Source organism: Miniopterus schreibersii (genome assembly GCF_964146895.1).
Source record: "Miniopterus schreibersii genome assembly, chromosome: X".
In the NCBI taxonomy this organism is placed as follows: domain Eukaryota; kingdom Metazoa; phylum Chordata; class Mammalia; order Chiroptera; family Miniopteridae; genus Miniopterus; species Miniopterus schreibersii.
Window position 1 is genome coordinate 1,647,596 of NC_138104.1, and position 20,757 is coordinate 1,668,352.

General features: G+C 38.9%; 1 pseudogene across 1 annotated transcript; it reads right to left on the minus strand.

Moving 5' to 3' along the window:
* Positions 1-871: 871 nt before the first annotated feature.
* Positions 872-1,294, minus strand: LOC308551686 (glycine cleavage system H protein, mitochondrial pseudogene; annotated as a pseudogene). Its single transcript has one exon. The product of its transcript is annotated as a glycine cleavage system H protein, mitochondrial pseudogene (transcript).
* Positions 1,295-20,757: the final 19,463 nt, after the last annotated feature.

Sequence of the window (20,757 nt, forward strand, 5' to 3'; positions counted from 1 at the left end):
TAACTGCAGAATATCTGAAGCTGAGATAAGACAGCTATAACTTGAATGAAATGGTGTATATGGTATGCAATTTAGCAATTTCTGGATTCTCTTAAGTCTATCATTGTAGTGTGTTATTAAAACCTCTTTTTGTGCCTTAGTATCTTAGACTCTTCTACTTTGCAGAGATGCATCCCTTCAGCTACGATGGAATGTTATATGCTCCAGCTCTTTAAAGGGTCTAGACAAGAATGGCCTATTTGTGAACAGTGCTTCTGTGTCTTTTGTAGAGTTACAGTAGAAAATATTGTCTACTGTGCTTCTCGGTGCTTCTTACACAGTGACCCACATGATATCATCAGACTTTTTTCTGCAGAAACAAAGGTTGTTTCTGTAGACTAATGTGTGTGTTTTCTTCAGACAATGACGAAAGAAAAGATCCACCATGCTTCCCCTTTTGGGCTTTCATTGCCAGGAATCCTGGTATCCAATCCAGTGCCAAACTAGTCATTGACTCGATTCAGCTGCCTGGTAGAATTTTCTGTTGACTTTAAATAGTTCCTGTTCCAGTTAATCCCCTGATTGTCTAGATTTGCATTTTCTAAAACTTCTAACCTGTCTCAAATGTTTTTGGAAATAGTCCAAATACTGAATCCTGAAAGAATGAAAATGTGAACCACAATTATAAACCAAGAAGACAATGTTCCAGTTCTTCCTACTATCTATCTACATGGAGATGGACCATATTATAATCAACCTTTTTTGTTTGTTTCATACTACTTTAATTAGGGGAGGGGGTTCCATTTTCACTCCTCAGTAGATATATGTATTTCTCTTGCTTCTTCACTCATTAGTTCATCTAGTTCTGAAGGGCTACTTATCGTCATCTTGATTAGCCAACCACCTTCGTAACAAGATTTGTTGACAAGTCTGGATCTTCTGCAAGAGCTTCATTAATTTCAGTTACTTCTCCCGAGAGAGGAGAATAGAGTCCACTAGCAGTTTTAACACTTTCATAAGCACCAAGCTCATGTTGTTTGTTCAGTTTTGTCCCAATTTCAGGCAGACTGCAGTAAACAACATCTTGCAAAGCTACCTGTGCAAAATTGCTGATTCCCACTGTTCCAATACCATTTTCTGTTGTTATCCTTTCATGTTTCTCTGTGAGTTTACCCACTGAGAGCAGATTGGGGCCGGTGCCCAGCGAAGGCGCCAGCCAGCCCTCTGGCCCCAGGGCCTCAGGCAAGCAGGGTCTGAACTGCCTTGGTGCGCAGGCTGCAGGCCACCATATGCTCTGTGCCACTCTGAAGAACATGCTCACAGGAGTGGGTGTGTATGTCTATGGCCAACCCTTTAATTCCCTGTAAAAACTCCTATATCTTAGGCCCCAAAGTGCAAAAAAAAAAAAAAAAAATCAAAACAATATTTATGTATCACACAGGGATGCATGTAAATGCTTTGCTGTGTTGAATTCCCCAGCTAGAATGTGAACCTGATGAAGACAGGATTCATGTTATTTTGTATTCCCAGCACCTGCCATGTAGCACCAAAGGGAAAGAAGCATTTCCTGCATGTAGGGCACCTTGCTTTGTGGTGGAACTCAGGAGGTTAAGTAACTTTCCTCAGGTTACAGAGCTAGGAAGTGGCAGAGGTGGAATTAGAACCAAGTACTGTATGATTTCAGAGTCTATGCCCTTTGCATTATACCTGGATTTCCCAAAGTGAAGTAACTTGTATAAAATTGGTGAGCCATGAGATGTTTTTGAGTGGTAATGTAGGAACCTTTTAAATTTGAAAGGTATGCATTTATTGTCATGCTTGCAAAATATCATTTGCATAGAACACGTCTGATTTTATGGATATTATGAGCTAAAATGAAGCACAATTTATTTAAATAAAATTGTGGGTCAATTACAAGAACAGTGTTACGTAAGCAATAAAATGGGTGGTATAAGGGATATAGTAAGTAGCCAGTTAGGTGCCCTAGGAATGACTGATGTCTGGGAAATAGTATGTAACTCCCAGCTGCTTAACTGTTATCTCATTCCAATTGACACATATGCCATATAACATTTATCTTATGATACAACATATTTAATCTAAGATATGTTGAGCATCTCCTACATGCCAGGCACTTAGCTGAGTACTGAGAGTAGAGAGATTAATAGACATGCTGTCTCTCTTCATTAAGCTTACAGTAAGCACCTGAAAGACACTTGAAACCAGTCACATCTATTGTGGATAGATTTTTTTCTTAGCCACAAACGTTTCTGTCCACTGTATTTTAAAATTCTTTCCATTATAAGTTTGGTTTATCTTGTGTTGTGTGGTAGTTTTCTTCTTCACTTTAAATTAGCAATTTTGATGTACGCTAATTTACCTGTGCTGTTCACAAAAGATCAATTATCAGCTCTGATTAAATGGAGTGTTATCTCTTTGCATTTGTGATATCAGCTTGAAAAACCAAGATGCCAGAGACCCAGATATCAGGGAATCTATGCCCTATAAATAGAAAAGATAATAAGGTACTTCAGCTTTCTGTTAGTAAAACTTTCTGTTAGGGACTTGGTGACTAAAATTATAGGCATTTAGAATGTCTGGAAGGGGAAAAAATCTTATTATGGTAAAATAGCATAGATTTTGCCTCTCTGTAATAGTTATGAGTTTTTTTCCTCGCTTAAAATAACATGATTTTCTGTGCTTATAATACCTGTTGGAAATTAAGAGAAGCACTGCATTTGGCAGCTCATTAAGGGCTGATTACGTAAGTATTTCTGGATGAAGTATCATTTGAATTTTCTTCCGAAAGCAAAACCGACAGTTTCTCCATCATTTTTGTTATTGTTTTCTCAATTATGTGTTTGTAAAGTGCATAATTACTCTGTTATTCTAATTAGCATTTATTTTCATATTTAGTAACAATCTTAGGTCTAAAAAATGTTTTGCAAAAGAAGCAGTAGAGAAATCTATGAACTGTTAGCTGGAATAGCATTTTGAATATTTTAGTTAATTTTTCTATAGCTAGTTTTCATTATCACCACATTGTTTTCTCTATCATGTCTTAATCTAAAGATATGTTAATGTGAATTAATTTTGTTTTAACTGGAGAACACCTTAAACAAGGCTATAGCTCTGTTAGTGATAGATCCAGATAGAAAGCTATTGAGGAATGATGGGACCCATGATGGCTGAATGTTGGGCTAAACACCAATTACTCCCACAGCTTCTCCAGAAGATTAGATATTTAGGACTGGAGGGGGTGGAGGGAGAGAGACTAATATTTCAAACAAATTAATGTACTTTAACCTAAGTATATCATTTTGGGTCCAATCAAGAGATAGAAACCACACTGATTTTGGAACTGAGAGGCAATAAATTGATACTAGCACATTGGTTTTGGCTTTCACCACTTTTGTGGTGCTTGGTCCCTCTGCTTCTCCCCTTATCCTCTCATCCACTGTATTTTGAATACAGCAGCCAAGATGAATCTATTAATAGAGAAATTAACATGGAAATTAGATCATGTCACTCCTTTTTGCAAAATCTTAGAGTGGCTTCCATCTTACTCAGAGAGGAAGCTGAAGTCCTTAAATCTAGTAACAATCAGTGTCCCCGCTTTACCTCTCTGACCTCACCTTCTACTACTCTTCCTCTCTCTCATGTGCCACTTCAGTTACAATGGTGCTCTTGTTGTTCCTCGGACATGCCAGGCTGTCCCTGCTTCAGACCTTGGCACTTGGTGTCCCCTCTCACTAGAGTGCTCTTCCTTGCCATAGCACATGGTGTGCTCCTTTACTTTCTTTACTCAAATGCCACCTTCTTAGTGAGGCCTTTCCTGGGGAGCTATCCCATGTTGCAGCTTGCTCTTAACCCTTCATATCCTTTGTTTTTTCTTCTCCTCCACACCTGGACTTCTATATGCACGTAATCAGCCATGCCAAGGTTATACTGGTACCTATTTTGCACGAATACTGTAAAGATTATATACATATAGTTAGATAATATAAGAAAGATTATTTATCTATCAATTATCTATCTATCATCTATCTATTATCTATATATCATCTATCTATCATCCATCTATCTATCTATCAATCATCTATCTATATCTATATCTACAGTGTAGGCATAGAGTACTCAAGAAATATTAGCTACATATAGCCAACAAGCCCTAGAAGGATGACCTATGAGAAACTGTGTGTGATCTTTAGCAACCCCTTTTTGCTTAGATTAAAGGCAGGCCTAATCTTATACTGAAAGCTGGCTAAGCAGCCACCTTATCCCACACTCAAATATAGACTCACAAGACCTTAACCCTCTGATGTCAAGAAGAGGTAAGTAAGGACAGACATAAGGAAAAATATATCAAGGGAAATAAAGGATATAGCCCTGTGGCTAGACATTGCCCAAAGAGGACACAACAGGAATTGGCCAGGATATACTGTTGTTATGTTCTAACCGCAGGGCTTGGCAGAAGAGTATACATAAGTTCTGACAATATCATATCATAAGCAGCTATTTGAGAGGTTGTGCCCAAGTTCAGGCACACACACCATGACTCCCCAGGCATGTACTCCACCCTGATTTGGTTTTCGCACCATTTCCACCCATCCACATGAGAGATTTTTAGGCATTTGAGATTCCTCCCTCCTTCTCTGCTTCTCCCTCTGTTCATTTCTAAGATCAGGGTTGCTTGCTTGTGCTACCTCCATTTTATTCCCACTGCTCCAGTTTATGCCTCACCATTTCTCAGTTGAACTATTATAATAGCATCCTAACCAGTCTTCTCACCTCCCTAATCTAACATTCACAATGCTGGCAGTTATCTTGACTCTGATATCATGCACTGAGAATTTATTGTATTTCATACATTGTTTGAGATAGTTTACCTTTATCATTCATTTAATTCTCTCAACAACATTTTGAGCATAAGACTGGTAATAATTCATATTATAAGTGCAGAAGCAAGTTTAGAAAGGTTAAACAACTTACTCTGGGTATTTCAGCTAAACAGTGGCAAGGTTAAGTCTCATGATTCTTACAACACCTCATACCTGCCTCTCATACATCTTCTGATAACACAGATCCTTTTGTAAAATATAATTTTTAAATCTTGGCATTCAAAGATTTCATTAATCTAACCTTATCCTACTTCTTAATATATTTTTTAAAATATGTCTTTATTGATTTCAGAGAGAGAGAGAAACATCAAGGATGAGAGAGAGTCATTGATCAGCTGCCTCCTGCACGCCCCCTGCTGGGGATCCAGCCTGCAACTTGGGCATGTGCCCTGACCTGGAATCGAACCGCGACCTCCTGGTTCATAGGTTGACATTCAACCACTGAGCCACACCAGCCAGGCACAACTCAAGTAACATTCTTGGTCAGTAAAAATGAATATCTACTCCTCATCTGCTGTTAAGACAGGTCTGTTTTGTCTAATTTCCCACTTCAAGAATATCAAATTCTGATAGTCAATTTCAACAAAACTCAACAGGAGATTTGATATTTTACAATAATAAGTATGGGGAAAAAGACTCAGCAGAACTGAACAATGTCATGAAGGATGTCCTGTGACATTATCAACATAATGCCTTGACCTTAGTTATTCAAGCTCTTGTTTAAAAAATACAAAATATTTGCATGTATAGATCCTTCAATAATAACTTTTTCTTTTCTGCTATCAACCCACCTGGCCTGATATTTTGTAAACCAGGTGACCATTTGATTCTCACAAACATGACATTTTTATGAACATAATAACACAAAAATATGTATCAGTGCCAAAGTATCTTAAATGTTTTATATCAAACTGTGACCTTTTCTATTCAAAGTAATACATGATTTTTCTCCCCCTGTGTTCACAAAACCTGCTGAGAAATTCAAATGATATAATCTGAAATGTAAAGGTATGTTTAGTACAATTGTTTAAACCCCCGATGTTTATTCAGGGATGCAACAGCTACATAGAGCTGTTGATTGGAAATGGAGCTTTGGGCTCTTAGGTTAGTTTGTCTCAATCACCTTCTAGATGAGTGAGCCCATAGGACAGACGAAATGTGTTCATAAAGAAGAATATCAAAAGGAGTTGGAAGAGATCCCCCGAGGGGCTAGATTATAGTTCACAGGCTATTTAGAGAACATTTGCCCCCTTTCCTGTGTTAAAGGTTCCTGGACAGTATGCACATGATTTGTGAGGGTATTGTCAGAATGTCCACTTTATTCCCTTCTGTAAGCCCTTTGAAAGGTCCGAGCATATCTAATTCAAGCCCCCTAGCCCCCTTACATTATCTCAAACTATGGCACAAGTAACTGGCAAACCACCATAAAATAGGAATGCTATATCAGGAAAGGTGTGCCCAAGGAGTAAAAGTAACCAATTTCTTTTCTTAAACAGGACAAAAGCTGTTTCCCTTCCTTCTTGGCAAACTCCTTCTTATCTATTAGAACCAAGCCTAAATAGCCTCCACAGAGAAAATCATGCTAACTTCTCTGGTAATAGTCATACACTCCCTTTAGGGTGCCTTCTTTTGCCAGACACTACGTGAAGCAGAGATGAAAAGACAAGACCTTTACTCTCAGAGATCTTACAGTGAAGACAGGAAGATGGACACATGAACTTAAAGCCCAAAATATTACTGTGAGATGCTGCTCTATTGGAAAGTACCTTAGTCTGCCTGGGAAACTTACAGAAGACTTTTCTGGGATGATAAAACTAACTCTTGATCTCACTTAAGCAAACAAAAATAACATTGAAAGATTTCAAAATATGGCTCAAGGATTCTAAGAACAAGGAATTGTTCATGGAATCATATACTAGGATTCTTGTTTTATGCTTAATCATCTCTGCTACTTTTGAAGAGTTGACTTCAGTCTCTGTCTTTCTCCCTCTCTCTCTCCCTCCCTCCCTACTTCCCTCCTTCCTTCTGACTCTCAACCAGCTATCAATAATTCAACATATCAATAGCAAAATATGGTTATTTGAATTCATAGCCTTACTTAGAAATGCTTCCTGAGAAAAGGAAATCTGACTGGCCCTACTAAGGTCAATATGTACCCCTAATCCAGTATGCTGAACTAGGTGTTAGGGTCATGAACAGAAACATAATTGCTTGGTCACGAATCCCTGAATAGTGAGAAGAGCTCCCAGTGAAAAGTGTCTGGACTGGCACCAATAGGTAGCTGTTACACATACCCTGTGCAAAGAAATTCCATTAGCTCTGTATAATTAAAATATAGGTCTGATATGGGAGAGGGGTAGGAAATGAGATATAATGCTAGAGAGGGGCAAAACTGTAAGGACTTTAAATTTGAACTTTATTTTCTAAAGTCATATGATAGGTTTTTCAAGGGGACAATAATATATGGGATTACTGATTGAAATAGAGAAAACTGTGTCTTTAACGACCCACCAGGACTCCATGCATCTCAGTTTGAGGAGTTAAGACCTTGGCACCTCAAAGAGCGGTGCTGGGACCAGTATCATCAGTATCACTTGGGAACTTGTTAAGAATGCATATTCTCAGACTCCAACCCAGACCTACTGAATCAGAAACTCTGGGGTTAGAACACAGCAATCTGTGTTTTGACAAGCCCTCCAGGGTATTCTGATGGATGCTAAAGTTTAGAACCACTGCTTTAGCCGATGCCTCAGGCCCTAGAAAAAATGATGGGAGTTGACATGTCACCGTTTTCTCCTGTGTCTACTCCTCTTCCAGCTGCCCAGTGCTCTTGTGTTTATCTTTTCTCCCCCCATCTCCACCACCTCATACCACATTTTTCTTTGCCCAACTGGTCTCCTTTCCTTTCCTAGAACACATCAAGCTCCTTCCTGCCTTAGAAACTTTACTCTAGCTGTTCCCTCTCCCTGGAGCACTCTTCACCTTGACCTTCAAGTGACTGACAGCATCTTGTCATTCAGATTTCAGTTCATGTGACAGCTGTTCAGAGATACCATCTACAAGCAGCTAATTTAAAGTAGCCAACCAGTTATCCCATAATGTTACTTCCTTTATTTCTCTCCATAGCACTTATCACCATCTTCCACACCACAAATTTGTTTTCTTATTATCTGCCTCCCCCACTGGAATGAAAGCTCCATGTGGGTAAGAACTTTTGTCTGTTTTGTTTACATTTGTATCCCCTATACCTACAATATTGCCTGGAACATATTAGTAGCTCAGCAAATGCTTGGTAAATAAATAATAGTTAAAAAGTAACTAGGAGTCAGGAGACCTGGTGTTGACAAAGAAAAAAATTAAATTGTTTGAGCAGTTGTGCCCACAATTTTTTCTAAAGGAGTTTGTGTCCAGAAGTGAGTGTGAACTTAGTTGGTCTCAGTTACCATTTGCTGCAATATGACTCTTATATTGAAACCAAACTACTTATTCTGGTACTCAACCAATAAAACACAGCTATGTTCCAAATCTGGAAAAAAAAACAAACACATTTGTGCTGGAGTTATTTAGAGATGGTACATAAATCTTAAAAGATTTTCAAGCTCGAGTTTGACTTTACTTGATTTTCACCTTAGACTAACTTTGTAACTTTTCTCTTGAGTAATGGGTGACTTTACTGTAACTACTCTATGATCCTTTCAACTAACCTTAAAAATTACATTTATAAAATTTCCCTTTCTTCCTTCCTTTCTTCTTTCCCCCCTTCTTCTATCTTTGTCAAAAAGCGATTAGGCAAACCTGAATGTAATGGAAAGGCACTCCAGTGGTAGCTGAGGCCCATTCAAGTAGAATATGCAAGCTGTGAGGAGGTCTGCCAGGGATGGAAGATGTGATATGTACATGGAGATCAAGCAAATGAGTAAATATATCAAGTAAATATTTGAGAAAAATCAGTAAATATGTTGAAGACAATGGGAGCCATTTATTTATTTATTTATTTTTTACTGTTGAAGAAGGCTGTTACAAATATGTAAAGAGGTAAAGCTAGACTGAATCTTAAGATGTTGGGTAGGAATTAGAGGTATTAATGTGAACTCAGTATTTAATATATACATTATAAAAATAGATGAAAATGTGTATACATATATTTATATATGGTTGTGTATATATGAATATACATAGCCACACACACATACATATATACACATATATCTCCTAACTCCATTCATTCAGCAGTCCTGGGAACAGTGATACCCTGGTAGCAATAAGCACACCTAGTATCCAGATATTGGTTTCTAACTACCACACCCTGTCCAATAACAGGAGCAAGAGTGCCTCTGAGAAATAACTGCATCTAGGATTAGGGCAAGAAAAGTACCAGATGAACCTGGAACCTTTTATTGTTCCCAAACTAAGGAAGTTCTCTAGGAATGATGAAGGTATGTCAAAAGGATACAAAGGTCAGCTTAAAGAAGTTCATACTGGCCAAATCTAGGGCAGTTTGTATATATATATATGATTATAACCCACTAAAAATAGAAATCCATGGATCCACATGTAAATAAATGAATACATAAATGGAGAAAAAGAGGAAGCTCTGTCTTACAATACAAGTTTAATAAATGTTCAAGAAATGATAAATTAAGTAAATAACCATTTCACAACCACCATAGAAATAATTAATTCAGGTAAGATATAACAACAGATGTTAAGACTAGCGGGTGAGAATAGGATGAGCAATGGGATTCCACATAGTTCCAAAATATCTCCCCTGAAACACTTATTTGTTATGAAGAAGAACAAAAAGTTACTATGTGTAGTAGAAAAACAGGGCAGATACCATATTAATCAAGTGACAAAATTTAACACCACTTTAGGCTAACAAATCAACATCATGTACCACCCGATAGGACAGAATGAGAACATAGCATCACTCTTATAATATTTCAGTCAAAAATGCAGAGCTTGTATCAAATCATGAGGAAAACTGAGGCAAACTCATAATAAAGGACATTCTACAAAATGACATCTATAATCTTTTAAAAAGTCAAGGTCATGAAAATCAAGGAAAATGCAAGGAATGATTTCACATTAAAAGAGACTGGAAAGATATCAACAGGGTGCAACATGTGGTCCTGGACTGGATCTTTTTGGTGAAACTTAAATGGGATCTGTGCTGAAAGGGTGCAATAATTCACCCTTATCAGTGATTTAATTTTCCACAGCTTCAAGTACCCATGGTCAACTACTATCTGAAAATATTAAATGGAAAATTCTACAAATAAACAAAAAGTTTTAAATTTTGTGCTCTTCTGAGTAGTGTGTTGAAATCTCATGCAGCTGAGCACCATCTGGCTTGGAATGTAAATCATCCCTTTATCCAGCATATCCATCCATTAGTTACTTAGTAGCTGTCCAGGTTATCAGACTGATTGTCGAGGTACTTTCAATGCTTGTGTTCAAGTAACCCTTATTTTACTTAATAGTGGCCCCAAAGCATAAGAATGTTGGTGGTAGCAGTTGGGATATGCCAAAGAGAAGCTGTAAAGTGCTAAAGTACTTGTTACATATCATCAGGTTAATAGCAGCCTACATCATTACCCCTGTACATCCACATGCAGATTTCTCCAGGCCTTATACATTACTAGAATACATTCTCTCAGAGCTTTCAGGCAAATATTGTCTGTATGCATAGCCATCACACCCAACTCTTTTACTCAATTCTCTTTGCCTCCTCCCTCAACAAATTGATTTTTCTACATGAAGCCAAAACCTGTAGGCAAAAATAGCCTAGATCTCAAGACATTTGGGAAAACTCTCAATTGAATTCCATCTATTAAAATGTTATGGAGTATTCACTGTGGCAGGCCCTAGGATTCAGAAGTCAGTGAGACTAAGTTCTTGTCCCAAAGGAGCCCATCAAGTGGTGAGTACTTGAAGGTGAATATCACAACCCTTACCAGCCTAATCACACTTTTACCAGCCCTGGAGAAACACAATTGGGCCTCTTTGTCTCTGTGGTAGAACAGACAATTCTCATGAAATGACATTAGTTCCATCCAGCATCAGTATGTCTGCGCTGAGAAAGCCTCAGAGCTCATCAAGGCCATAGTCTGGGGTTGGGTCTGGGTCTGTAAACTGCCCACAGTGTGCTACGTGCAGAGCATGAGCAAGCATTTATGGACTTTTAAAAAATCACATAAGCATATGTTCTTAAAATTTACATAACGTAAAACTATCCATTAACCATATTAAATCAATAGTTCAGTGGCATTTAGTACATTTACAATGTTGTGCAACCATCACCTCTGTATAGTTCCAGACATTTTCATCACCCCCAAAGAAAATCCATACCTATTAAGCAGTTGCTCCCCAATCTTCCCTTTCCCCAGCCCTTGGCAACCATTAATCTGCTTCCTGACTCTAGATTTCTCTATTCTGGAAGTTTCACATAAATAGAGTCTCACATTATATACAAATGCTAACTTAAAATCATTTCTGGACTTATAAAGCAATTTTAAAGCAATTTGGCATTGCAGTGACATCCAAGAGTATGATTTTGTATTTTACATAAGTATTGGTTTATGATATATTGGGATAAAAAGGTCTTTCACTATAGACACTTTGAGAAGCAATAACTCCCTCATATCACATCTGTGGAAATTGAAATCTAGAGTGAGAAGTGACTTTCCCAAGTGCTTCTGGATCTCCCTTTAAGACTGCTGTCTAGCATACTATAAAATTTATTCTGAGCTCATTAGAGGCAGAAGGCTGAATTGATACCAATGAAAGATTAATGATGACTACCATTTGCAGAGTACTGCTTACGTGTCAGGCACCGCATGAGGCATTGTTCACACATTGTCTCTATTCTTCACATCTTTATTGTATATATTACTATCACTACTTTGTGGATAACAAAATTGAGGCTCAGAAAGGTAAATTAACATGTCCCAATGTTACCCAGGAGATAAGTGGTAGAACTGGGATTCAAACACAGGTCTGTGCGGATCAAAGTTCTTATACCAGTGATTTTCAACCAGCGTGGTGCAAAAATTTTTAAAACATGCACTGTCTGACTATTTAGTCAGGGGCACTGACTGACCTCTTTTTCCCTTAGACTGTAAATAAATAAATAAATAAATAAATAAATAAATAAATAAATAAATAAATAAATAAAATGACAACAACCAACACAATCCCATTTTACAGTTAGAGAAACTAAAGCTCAATGAGATTAAATGACTTGTCTAAGATCATATAGTTAGTAATAAAGCTGGATTTAATTTGTCTGCTGGCTTTAAACTCATACACTTTTCCCACTATGCTACACTGCCTTACAATATTCAACTGAGAAATGTAAGCAAGATAATAGAATATTGTTCTCTTGGTATTGAGGCATATCAGTTTCATGGGAAAGGTCACAAGGTTGGGGAAGTTCGGAAGTCTAATCTGGGACTCATGCCAAGGTCTGAGTCCTGTCTGGTTGGCACATACTTAGAGTAGGCATATATCAGTGTGTCACCAGTGTGGGCTATAGCTCATGTTGACTGTTTAACTCTTTTTCTGTAGCCAAGTCTCAGTGGAGTTCTCTAAGATTTTTCTGGACTCTCTCTATCCAGGCAGATGCCAGTGATCTTCCCTTTAGCCTGGAATTATCTTTTCCATCTTGTCACCTAGCTAATGCCTATTCATCATTCAAATACCAGCTTAAATTTTATTTCCTCAGATAAGCCTTCAGGCAACCCTAAGGAAGTCAGATCTTCCCAGTATGCACCTTCATGGCATACTAAAATACTCAGTAGCATTCCACATAATTGTAAAAAGCTGATTATACAATTCCTATTTTTAATTTTTCTTAGTAGGATGTAGACTTTGAGAGAGCAGGGTTGTGTTTTGCTAACTCTTGCATCTTCAGTTCCCAGCACAGTACCATGCATGCAAAATACTCAATTAATACTTTTGTTTTGAAATAAAAGAATGGATGCACAGATGCAAATGTTATTTTCTCTGTTTTCAACTTGACTGGTGTTTCTTAAACTTGCTTGATTCTGAAAATGAATCATCTGGAGTGTTTGCTGAAAAATATAGATTATCAGGCAAAGAAGCCTGGGAGTGGTCCAGAAATCAATCAATCTCACCCCCCCCCCCCAGCAGCTGTATGATTCTTGTGGGCAGACAAGTTTGGGAAACAATGGCATTGAATATCTGTGCCTTATATCTCAGCATTTTTTGTAAATTGGATCTTTAGCTCATTTTTTTCTGTTCTTAAACCTAGTACTGAAGTATTAGTTGGCTAAACATCTTATATAGGAGGAGATATTATGTACAACGTTGAACTTACAGTTCTGATCAATAGCACCTCTGCTCAGTTGTCTGGCATGGATCACCCTTGATGTCAGAATCTAAAAGACCTTATCCTGGCATTGAGAGACTTCAAGGATCTGACCCAAAGCTCCTTTTCTATTGCCCCTCTTCCCATGCCCCCTGATTCACATGCACTAAACCACTTACTATTCCTCATGTACACCCTGAAACCCAAATATTTTTATTTTAGTTGTCCTATTTCTATATATTAGAATGTCTGTTCCCTCCAATTCTGTTATTTTCAAATGATACCTTTTAGATTCAGTTCAATGTTACTTCCTCGAGGCAGCCTTCTCTGGCTTTCCCTTCTTCTGACTTCTCCTTGCATTGCATAGCTTCTTCTTGCATTTGACGGCTTTTATCATATTTCACTTTGTATCACCGTTTTTTATGTCTCTACATTATCACTCCTTGTGGACCTTCTCATCTTGACCCCAGGTATTTATCTCCTGCTTTTCACCTTGTGCTGGGGATAAGCAATGTAAATCTGAATTATTGTAGGTAATGATGTCAAAAACCCTTTAAAGCATGGACGTCTTTATCCACATCTAACTTGACCCCAGGAAACCTTGGACAAGAGAGGGTGTTTTATTATCAATCAATAAGAGGAATAAAAATGCTGAGCATCAATTACCTGACTAAACAACCAATGGAAAAGTAAAATTAGATTCAAATGTAATGGTGATAATTGCCACATTCAGGCTTCTGGAGACCTTATTCGCATGCCCTGTGATTATACATACCTTCATTATACCGCACTGAAAATATGCCTCTCTGGGGGTGCCATGAGTCTTAGGATAAGACTTAGGATAAAGTTCAATATAGCAGCAATATCACAGGTGGAATGTGACAGGTGAAATTAGGCCAATTAAACATATAATTTTGGGGCTAGTTAAATTTGTTTATACCAGATTGCTTGGTTAGTGTAAACCATATTGGTAAGTGAAACTGCTATTATCTTAAACAATCTTCAATTTATCAGGATTTATATGTATATACATTTTTAAACAACTTGTTTAAATCCTTGGACAGCTGCCTATGTGAGTATTTGGTCCAGGTTTCTGTTTCACAGGAACCCCTGTATGTTATGTCTCTCATGTAGTCATGCACCAGTGTATTTACTTGTATGTCATCTATACCTGGCTGTAGACTTCTTGAGTGCAGCCAAAGTGTTTTGTTCATCATTGATTCCCTAATACTTAATATGATGCCTGGCATATAGTAGGTGTTCAGTGTTATGGGCCAGCATTTATCAGATGATTTCGGTACGTGGCACCATGCTTGGCACGACCCCATACAGTTATAAGGTAGTTGGTATAATTATTCTCATTTCACAAAGTAGAAAACAAAATCATAGAGTTAAAAATGACTGAGGTCACCAAGCCAGTAGGTGGCTGAGTGAGGATATGACCCAAGTTGATCTTGGGTCATATTATGCTTCTGGTATCCAAATCACCCCATCGAAGAAAACAAGTACCTGTGCTACCGTACGAAGGCTTAAACCTGTTACCACTGCAATCTAGGATGGACTATCATATGTAACTCAGGATATGGTCTATGAAACCAGGGAGGTGTTGTCTAAGAAGCATTACCCTATGTAGAAATGATGGCAGATAATGGCAGACAATGCTACTGAAGGAGTTAGGCAGATGGAGACTCCAAATACAACCCCATGCCAAGGGAAGTGACAAAGAGCAAGAGGTTTCAAGTGGAGGGTTGAAGCCAGAGTCTCAAGAGACTGTTGAACTAGAAAGAGTAGCTGTGGCATTGCCTGTATTTGTAAGAATGTCAATCATCTCAGACTGCTGAAGAAGCATACATCTGTTCAAAAGTCCTCATTTATTGAAAACCTCCACTTGGTCAGCCACTGAAGATCCAGAGATACGCAAGCCACATCTCCTGAAGCAACAGAAAAGGAGATTCTACACACTTGTACAGACTTGGGTGCACAGTGGGCACTAGCACTGCCTTGTATCCATGGCTGCCTAGCAATAATTGATGATAATAGGGCATTCCTACTGAGCAGTCACTACAAGTCAGGCACTGTTCTAGCTGCTTTTTACACTTTAAAACATTCTGTCCTCAAAACAGATCTTTCAGGTAGACATGACTAGCATTATCATGATGAGGAAATGGCAGGACAGACAAGTTAAGAGGCTTGCCCAAGGTCACACAGTGAGTCAAGGTCAGAGTTTAGACTGGAACATAGGCAATCGGGCTCCAGAGTTTGAGCTCCTAACTTCCACATGCACTAGTTCTGTTAGGTTCCCTTTTATTTAATCACATTCATTTATTCACCGCAACTTTACTGGGAACCTACCAGGTTTAGCATAGGGCTGGGGGTGCTGGGGATGTAACAGTGAAGAAGATAGGCAATGTTCTAATGTCAGTATAGGACTGTTAATTGGCCAATGAGATTCAAGAAAGCAATGACAACCCACTTGTCCCCTTTGGGAACCCAGCCATGTTCCACCACTATTGCTAAAAGCTGCACATGCTTCCCAGTAAAGGCCAATACTCAAAAGAATCAAAAGAAACTCTACCCACTCTCATGACTATGAAATCCTACGACTTTGCTTTCAATCCCTTCTGTGTTGGTATTGGTCAGTATGAGTATAATGGCAAACAATCCAGCCACTGTATGAAAGGGAATTCATACTGGAAATATTTAATTCCTGGAACTAAGGAATTTAACAGCAAGCATATTGATTGAGGATCTGTGGCCACACTGCTGCCCTTAGAAAAAAATGGACTTTCAAATAGGTTTTCAAGTTCTTGCTCTCTTTCTTCTCCTTCTGTTACCCCATAATGTGAATGTTGGTACACCTGAAGTTGTCCCAGAGACTCCTTACACTATCTTCATATTTCTGAATTCTTTTTTCTTTATGCACTTATGATTGGGTGTTTTTTCCTTCCTCATAATCCAGCTTGCTGATTTGATTCTTGGTGTCCTCTACTCTACTCTTGATCCCCTGTAAATTATTCTTCATTTCAGTTAGTGTAGCCTTCATTTGAAACTTTGCAGGCCAGAAAGGAATGGCAAGAAATATTCAAAGTGATGAAACGCCAAGACCTAAAACCAAGATTACTCTATCCAGTAAAGCTATCATTTAGAACTGAAGGTCAGATAAAGACTTTGACAGATAAGAAAAAGCTAAAGGAGTTCATCACCCCCAAACCAATATTACATAAAATGTTGAAGGATCTTCTTTAAAAAGAAGCTAATGAACAAAAGAAACTGACAAAAAAATTAGACCCAGAGACACTGAAGCATGCAACAGATGATCATATTTCAGAGGGAAGATTGAAGGGGGTTGGGGGGTAGGAAGAGATTAACTAAAGAACTTACATGCATAACCCATGGACACAGACAACAATGGGGTGGAAACCTGGGGAGGGACGGAAGCAGGGTGGAGGAGGTCAAGGGGGGAAAAATGGGATGCCTGTAATACTTTCCACAATAAATATAAATTTTAATAAAATGCGTCTTGTGTAAACTTGAAAGCACTGGTCTGCACCTCCCTAAGGCAGTGTCAACCAGAGTCAGCAAAGGACTAGAAAGTTCATTTTTATTTTTATTTTTGTTTAAAATATTACAGATGTCCCTTTTTCTCCCCAATGATGCATTAGAAAGTTCATTTTTAAATGAAAGGATATATCTAGTGGTATTTGTCTATGCCTATATTATTATGGTAAATACTTAGTGTTACTGCATAAATTCAAGTATGTTTTTGCGAACCAATGTCACCCCAATAAATTCAATTAAAAAATAAATAAAAGTAGAGCTGATTATAAACATATAGAGAGCAAAGTAAGTGGATTTTTTTTTTTTTATGCACGCCTAAGGATATTTTTTCCGTTGCTTTTCAGAAAGAGTAAAAGGGGGGAGGGGGAGGGAAGGGGGGAGAGAGAGAGAGGGGCAGAGAGAGACATCGATATGAAAGAGACACATCACTTGGTTGCCCCCCGTTCTTGCCCTGATTGGGGCACAGCCTGCAACTGAAGTACGTGCCCTTGGCTGGAATCAAACCCAGGACCCCTCATTCCAAAGGCCAACACTCCAACCACTGAGCCAAACCGGATAGGATGGTAAATGGATGTTTAAAACGTTCTTGCTTTCTAGTTCAACGTTGAATAACTGAAAATTCAGTTTTTAAGGATAGCAACAGGAAGGAAGAAAAAACTACTTTTTGAAAAACAGATTTCATCTGGATCATGTGGGAAGCCCTTCTATAGTGGAACACAGGCTATTACCTGCAAAATGTGTCATACTTAGAGTCAGGCCGAGGATTCCATATTGTACCTCCACTTTGAGTCATTTTAATCCCCCTCTGCCTCTGGTTTCAGTATCAATTTTGTTTTTTTGGCATGGGTCTCAAGAACCACAAATGCTAAAAACCAGTATTTTGGATTAACCAAAGTAAAGCATCTTTGAATTCCAATGTACAGAACTGCACAAAGAGCTCAGAACAGGGCCCTGAGAAATTTTATTTTATCTATTCAAAACACATTTGCTGTGGGCTGGATCCTGTGCTGTGGGCTAGGACAAAAAGCTTAATAATATATATTTCCTGGCTCAACAAATTTGCAGTCTATTGGGAGAGTAAGACACAAACAGATGAATGTAAGATGGGAAGTGAGTTCTGAGTGATCTGAAGCTGGGTTAATTATAGCAGGAATGTACATCTGTGGCTGGGGTCCTCAGAAGAAGGCAGAAAGTCACCAAGTGGCAGTATAGTTGTAAGTTAAAGCAGTGGTGGTTAAGGGGACCAGCTTTTGCTTCAGCCATATCTGTGCCAAGGCTCTATTTCAGGATATAGGAGCCATGAGGTTCTAGGTAAGTTATTAACATCTCAGAGCATCCATTTCCTGAACTACTGGAGTTTTACACAGAGGAAAGATTTCCCGAGCATCTGTGTGGAGAGTGGATTGGAGGAGGCAGGAAAGCTAGAGGCAGTAATGGAAAGGGGAGAGCCCAGCTCTGTTGAGGAAATCAATGTTTCCAAATGCAGGCTCTTTTATATGCATTGTCCAGCATTTGGCAGTGCCAGTGCTGACAATGATTCACCATATACAGTATTTACTTCAGGTTTGGCAGGTGGCCAGGGGCCAGCGAGGAGAGCTCCCCCTCCTCTCTGCTCAGCACACAGGGTCCATTCAGTATTGTCCCTTTAGACGATGGCTGGGCTTCTTGCCCTCCAATCCCTGGTCTCTACTGGCCCTGGGGAAATGACAGGCCCTGGGAATCAGAGAGACAGTGCCCTTCCTCATCGTGCTCAGCTGCCCTACTGTCTAGGAGGTCATGGATTGTCCTGGAAGCAGCAAAGCTTTTAGTGCATTTGCTGGAGGAGGGTGTCTTGTGGATGTATACTCTGTCTACCTCTGCCCCCCACCCTCAACAGGACGTGGACAGACTGTATCTCTGTTGGACTGGAGCCAAGATGCAAGAAAGCACAGCATCTTCGTGCTCCCTGGCTGCAGAAAGGCTTGTTCCTGCTCACTGGGACAGTGCTTGCTTGCAAGGGAGATTTTAAAGCAGTTTGAGCTTTTTCCCAGGGCACGTTTCCTGCTCTGGTTTTGGCGATACTCTTCAAGAACAGTAACAACAAAAATAGGGCCTTTTCCTTTTTCTCTATTAAGGGCCTCAAGAAATGTTGCTGTAAAGAAACTTGTCTAACTTTCCTTAACCAGTTTCCCCAATATATTTGGCATTCAACCTTTTTCCCCATACATCTGTTATCAACTGTATTGAAATAATTTGGGGAAATTCCACTGTAATAAATCTGAGAATGTTGGGAGAATTACCTGAGATGAAGTAGGTAAAGCTTCCGGTACATATAAAGTAATTAGTAGTTATTATTTCTGCACAATCATGAATCTAGGCTTCCAGAGATTAGTTCTCCCAGTACATTTGTATTTATTCATTAAGGTTTTATCTGGAAAACCTGCAACTGACACAAATATGATTTATTGGAAACAGAACATTGGATTGATTTCAGGACCGAGGATAGAGGCAGAATACAGAATGGTTTTCATTTCCTTCATGAAAATTGGGGCTAAATGGGAACTTGGATTCATGCTTCAAGTCTGTGACATTAAACATTAACAAATTTTGTCTGTTCGTTGTTTTTGTTTTTTACCTGCATAGGAAACTCAGGAACTGACTTGAGGTGTGAGGAGATTCTGAACAATAGGGAAAGCAGTGTGATTTTCTGGGGCCCCTAGCTTGCCTAAAACATTTCCCCACCTGCTGGCTGTTGCTAGAATCGCATATCATAAAGCTCTTCTATGTTTGGCTATAATAACTGCTGCCTAGATGATAGATGTACAGATAGGTGCATGGATGGATGGATGGATGGCTAGATGAGGCACAAAGTTCTGGTGCTGTTACCTTGATAAATTGTTCCTTTGTACACAACAGCCCTTTCCTTATCTGAAGATACATATTTTGTAGCCTCTGACTTGTCTTTTCTCCCAGCTACTCTTACCCAGTTTCTTCTGCTGTTGCCTGTATTCAGTCTTGGTCTCCCAATTAAAGCAGGTCCCTTATCCACAAACAGCTTTGCTGGAGGGAGTCTAATCCACAGCCCATACACTTAGGCATCTCAAACGTGTGCCATAAACATTGGACTTCTAGCAGCTCCTGCCCCCACTGCCTCCTGCCCTGTTTCTGGAGTTCAGAAGTCAGAGGACAGGAAGGTTCTTAGTTTTGTGAGTGGGAGGGGAGAAAGACTGGGAACAAATGTCAGCAGATGACACTCCCTGACATTGCTTCCCCTTTCTCAGAAGTGGTGTTTTGTTGGTTGCTTTCCCACAGCTGAGCTTGTCATAAAAGGAGCTCTGTTCTCCCGGGTTTGTTAATTGCAGCATCACTGGGTTAAAAAAAAAAAAAAAAAAACCTTCAAGAATGTAGGGAATCTTGTCTTAATTCATTTTGATATCTAGTCCCTTACTGCACTGTCAGTTTCCAATCTTATTTTTCATACACAAATAATTAACAATTTAAGTGTAAATTACCTTAGATGTATCAGGTTTCAGCATATGACCCAACAGCTGCATAATCTTTTGAACTGTGTCAATTTCTACAATTCCAAAGTTTTAGCTTTTTTAAGGAGAATTTTTTGTTAGTATCTAGTGAATATCTAGGCCCCTCAGTGTAAAGTTTTTGACAACTAATTTTCTAGTGCAGCAAATACGTTATTCTTGAGAGTTGGCTTTAATCCTTTGATCTGGTGATGATGTGGGTGTGAGTGTGGGGAAGGGAAAAGGCTTCCTATAGTTCACTTGGCGATTTTTTTAGCTCCTTTCACAGGATTAGAGTGAGAATCCTAAAGAAAACAGCATTGTTGGAAGCCATAGTAATTAGGAGGTCTCTATTTAGCTGGACTAAATTCCAAAGTGATCCCAGTGGCTTGGAAGTCACAGAGTCCACTTCATTCTGTGCTTAAGAAGCATTCCCCTGAAGGAGTCCTGCTGATTCTGGAGATTAAGGAAGATCTTCCTGGTGGCAATT